Here is a 5,527-nt window from a genome sequence, read left to right on the forward strand (position 1 = left end):
GCCCAGTTGACTAATCTGTCTTTTTTTGATAAGGGCATTTTATAATCAGTGTGCAGTATTGTAATTTTTGGTTAATCTCTGAGCACAATGAATTTCCACCAAATGTTGACATTATATTTGCATAACAGTGAAGCTCAAATGATATTGCTATAGAGATTTCCTCTTTTCTGGCATGTTAGTATTTTTTTCTACTACAGGCCTATTAAAAACTGACAGAAAAAGGTCAAGTATAGAATTAGGGGTGGGGAGGTGAGGGTGACACATCGACTGTGAAGAAAATAGTTTTTTATGTTGCTGGTTTGACATGGAATACATTTTAATCACTGGAATGTCTGCTTCTCTAAATCTATTATAAATACCAAATTGAAGCATAATGAAAAAAATTAAGTATTTTAAACAAATGAAAATTAGAGAAGTACTGATCTCTTATTCACAACACTTTCAAATTACACAAAAACATCATATGGGACAATTTCCTTCAAGTACATCTATCCAAAAGATATGATATGATATGATATGATATATGCCCATGCTCAACAAAAAAAAGACCAAAAGACTAATTTGTGCTCCTGTCCATTAGGTTTTACAACTCCTCCCAGCTGTTTCAAGTCTATCTATCTATCTATCTATCTATCTATCTATCTATCTATCTATCTATCTATCTATCTATCTATCTATCTATCTATCTATCTATCTATCTATCTATCTATCTATCTATCTATCTATCGACAGATCGATAGTAAACGTTTCTAAAGTCCTATAATCTATAGTGAATCTATAGTGAATTTTGAGATTTCAGACTGAACCCAGCATGACTTTGTTGGTCGGAAACAAGAAACGCTTCCGTCGGCCATTTTATTTTGGTGGGACAAACCCGGAAGTTGTTTGTCTCCTCCCGACTGGAAGCAGCTGAGCAGCTGCTGAAGCCTCCAGTTTACTGGGAAAGGTCAGTTTGTACATAATGACTCTAAATACGAAACACACCGAAGGGTTGCTTTGATATCCGGTTCTTCAGCTCTACATTTCTCTCTTTTTTGTTTCGTGTGTGTTTGAGCTTGAAGGCCCTCATTGTTTACATCCGACCGGCTAACTTGTAGACACGTGCGCACAGAGGCAGCAGTTACATGTGCTGACGTTATTAGCCGAGCTGTGGAAATAAAACACGACTCGCTTCTCGGCGGTGAAGTCTCTGTTTCGTGTGTTTCATGGCGAGTTGTACTTCATACACCCCCTCAGCAGTTTAATGAAGGGCATCTGTGTGGGCACATCAGTCTGCTAGCTCGTTAGCCCTTTGATGCTAACAACAGTCAAGAGTTCAGAGCTACTTCATAAACAGATTTATTTAGTTTTGCTTCTTGTTGTAGTTCACTCGGTTTACCGAGTTTTTCTGTTGCTGTATAATTTGTTTTCTCGTGGACAGGCAAATGCATGCGAAGCAAGTGTCTCTAGATCACTAATTTCATGTTTTTTAACCCCGTAATGATGTTTAAATGAGTAACTAACATCCTGTCAAAATAAGCCAGCTAACATCATATATATATATACACCAAACTTATTCAGGAAGATGCCTGAAGTAAAGAAATGCTTCCAAATTCTAACACTGACTAACTTGAAATGCAGTAATTAGCAATCTGTATTTAACAAAGTTTACTAACAAAAAAGAAAGTTCTGCTTCACTCTGTCAGACAACATTGTAAGGTTATTTAAGGTAACATTATAGGGTACTTTATTCCTTTTTATTTAACTGGAATACTTTTAACTTCAACATTTGTAACTGTTACACTTAATTATGTGTAATGGTTTAAATATAGACTTTTCACCAAAAGAATGGCAGGCAATCAGGTGTTTTCAAAGGAACAACTTCGCAGCGATAGCGAAAGAATGGAGGAGTTTAGATGTGGGCGAGTTTCAAATGCAGTTGTCATAAAGATTGAATTGCCTCAAATCAAAGAAAACCTCAGCCCATTTCTCATAGACGTGTCCAGTGACCATCATTTCACCAGTGTAAGACCACTCTTTATAGATTTATGATGTAGTTTGACATCACCCACATTAAACACCAAACTTAGGGCACAGTTAAAACCAGCAGGCTCAGCCCAAGCACCAGCCTGGTGATGTACTTATAATTATTCACAATTTTTATCTTGAAAATGGAAGCTACCTTTTAGTAAATATAACAGAAATGGACTAAGTGATCAGAGCCCACCTGGATATAGTGTAGGAATGAATCTTGTAATTCCTCCGGTGCGATTGTCGACAAAATAAATAGTAAAAGGTCTTCTCATCTCTTTGTCCATGATTACCACAGCTCACAGTTGCGTAGATAGAAGAACGAGTGTTGCATCAGCAATATATGTATTTATTGTTTGTCCTCCAACATGTCAAACAGGAAGTTTTATGACAGGAATTTAAATCACCTTATCAATGTATTAATTAGTATAATGCATAGAAAAAAATCAAGTACTTTAAAGGTTTCAACACTTGTGCAAATTCACAAGTACAATAGTTATCCAGGTTTATTAAACTCTTGCTGAGGTTGATGCTGGACAGAGCTATAAAGTGGAATTGTGAGTTTAGACTCAAACCTTTTTCCAGTATAAAGTTTGACTTGTTTTTAGGTGATATTATGTCCTCACCATTACCTCTTTACTTTTTGCAAAAATATTTAAAAACCTTTTTTCAGTTCCAAAAAAATCCCAGAAAGACTTTGTATTGACTACAGGTGCATTCACACCTGATAGTCCGGTAGACTCGGTTCAATTGGGGACCAAAACTGCAACATTTGTTCCATTTTCAGCTGCTGTGGTTCTCATTCACACTGCACTGAGTGAAACCTTTTAGGTGGATCAGAGTTCGGTTGTGCATTCACACCTCCCCAAACGAACCATACTTTCTAGGCAAATGGACTAGAGTTTAATTAAAGTGGACTAAACAGGGCTGGTGTGAATACACCCTCAGTGTATTCGCAACTTAGTGAGATAGAAGTAATATAAAAGAAATGTCAGTATTGTGTTAATAATACACATACAGTGTCACAAGTGACTTTGCTTTAGTTTAAACAATATTGATATGTTATTTAGGACTCTGTTGCTGTTAGCAACTCGAGTTGTTGTCCCCCCTTGAAATCTATATTAACTATTAATTGTTTTATATGTCAGATGTTTGTCACAACTATAGAATAAAGAGTTTATAAACATGCTAAACAACATTGTAGAGCAAATCATTTCCTCAAAACCATTGAGAAACAGTTCTTGATGCGGAAAGCTGAATGGTTCCTGCGTAGGGCTTTGGAGCTGATTATTCAGAGCAAACTAATGTTGTTGTTGTTGTTTTTATAGGAATATGTGCAAACAAACATTGCTCTACCTTTTTCTGAAATGTATGTTTATTGTTCTGTTCTCAGTACATTTACAGTGACATATACTTTTCTACACACTTTATGTTGAGTGTAGTGTTTTTTGTCATAATACTAAACACAGAATAAAAACTGTTAAGTGTCGTGTAAGCAAAATATCTCATGAACTGGTAGACAGGTTTAAATGAAACTTTTTTGTAAATTATTCAGTGGATGCACGTCAGCAACAGATTACCTCTTTGAAATCAATCCAGTTCAAGATGGTCGTCACAGCTTATCAACCTTAGACAGTAGCTGAGAGTCAACCACATCACATACTTGAAGCACTAACACGCTGCAGTTTCAGTATCGCATGTGATTGTGCATGATATTGTTTTCAAGGTTTGAGTAAAATGGCTACAACTGTATTTCTCTTTCTCTTAGTTTAAAACTTCGGCATGAAAACAATGGGTGATATGCATTTGCTTAAGGAATGCTCAAGATACTTTATCCCAAAGTATCTTACATTATGAAGGTATATTGTTGTTCTACTAAGGCAACATTGCTCCATTTGAGTATTTCTGTATTACTTTTTGGAGGCAAAAATTACTGTCTGTGTGTAGGTTTTGTTTGAAGCCTGTAAATAAAAATGTCTGTGGCAGAATCATTGGTAAACAATGTTAATTGTTCATGTTTCCACTGAAGGTTTAAAACCAAACTTAATGGGTGTTTCTGTCATTGTAATATCTGTACAGCTAAACTGAATTCAGCCAACATTGTGTTTATAATACAAGCCTATGATCGTTTTTCTTTAAGATGTCAAAATGTGAGAAAAGCCTCTCAGCGTATTGCAGCAAAGCTATCAGCGGTCTTAAACACGTAGAGCCTAGGTAGTCCTGAGTTAAGTAGTCAGAGCTTTAATTAGGCAGATTAAGTAAAATCAGTCACCATTGTCGATGGACCGTGACTGTTCTGGAGCTTTAAGTGCACCACATTAAATCCCACCACTGTAAAATACCATTGGTCATTTGTCATTTCCCTGCTCCCGTATGCTGCTGTACTTTGAACACAAACTGTTGCCCCTTACCAGGCGGTAAGACTCGACTTTCTGTCCCTCTAATCCCTGGTGGCCGGCTTGTGACCATGTAGCGTGGCGTTTATGCAGTGTGCACGGCCTGGGGGCCAATCATCTCCAGCCATCATGGCACAGACACGCAGGACTGGACAGAGCAATGGGCCGATGCTCTTTCCACATCCTCTGTGTGTGTGTGTCTTTCTGTGTGTGTGTGAGAGAGCGACCGGGATTTAGAAAATTAACAACACAGTGTTTTACAGAGTGCAGTGAGTAGAAGATTTAACAGTTCCTGACACAGTTGTTCAGAGCCAAATGTGAGTTTTGTCTTCAAAGTTGGTTGAAATCAGAACCTGACAGGTGATAAACGTTGATCTGCTGTTTCCTATCAGCACAGTCCTGATTGAAAAGACTACAGGTTAAAGTCTTAGTGCAGATGATTCATGCTCTCTGAACTTTCTTAACAAGGCCTTCTGCTTTCCAGAACAAGAAGAAAGTATCTTGTAATTGATGTTGGCTTGAGTCCATTTCACTTCTTTTGTGCTGTATAGCTGAGGTGAGGAATACTTGTGTGAGTAGACAGGCTAGCAAGGACTTCCTGGTGCAACATGTTCCAAGTTCAATTTATCAAACTGGATTTCCTCAAACTGAGACAAATAAAGAATGTTAAAGGTGACTTATCTTCCTTGCCAGCTCAAAGGTGTAACAGCAGCAGGTTGACTTCAACCCCCACTTGCTGCCTTGGTCTTGACATAATTTGTCTTTGGCCCAGCCTGAAAATTTTAAGTGAGAGAAGCTTTAACTTGTTTGACTTTTTTCCTGTTGTGGGTTTCTTTTATTGCCTTCTGCCTAAAGGTGCAAGCAGACGAGAATGTTTTTTGAAATAAAACTTTGAGAAAGTAATCATTGAATAAATATGTACAACTGACAAACGTTTGGAATCAGTCTGTTTCAAGATAGCTGCCACAGGGAAGTGACCCTAAAAATGCTAATATTGTTATAACTCAGTTTTACAGATATTTATCTAAAGTTTGTTCAGACCTTTATATTGGAGAGACCAAACAACCTCTCCACAGACGCATGGCTCAACACAGGAGAGCCACCTCTTCGGGACAGGACTC

The 5,527-nt window shown here is 37.5% G+C and overlaps 1 protein-coding gene across 2 annotated transcripts in view; it reads left to right on the forward strand.

Annotated features, from left to right (window-relative positions):
• The first annotated feature begins 838 nt into the window (after positions 1–838).
• Positions 839–5,527, forward strand: part of zcchc7 (zinc finger, CCHC domain containing 7) — a 55,094-nt gene continuing 50,405 nt past the window's right edge. The window contains exon 1 of one of the 2 annotated variants that reach the window (XM_017407162.3): positions 839–946. The gene's annotated coding sequence lies outside the window, so the exon portion shown is untranslated. The remainder of the gene's footprint in view (positions 947–5,527) is intronic. The other variant, XM_017407081.3, reaches the window with a different exon arrangement.

This window comes from Kryptolebias marmoratus, linkage group LG3 (assembly GCF_001649575.2).
Source record: "Kryptolebias marmoratus isolate JLee-2015 linkage group LG3, ASM164957v2, whole genome shotgun sequence".
Taxonomy (NCBI): domain Eukaryota; kingdom Metazoa; phylum Chordata; class Actinopteri; order Cyprinodontiformes; family Rivulidae; genus Kryptolebias; species Kryptolebias marmoratus.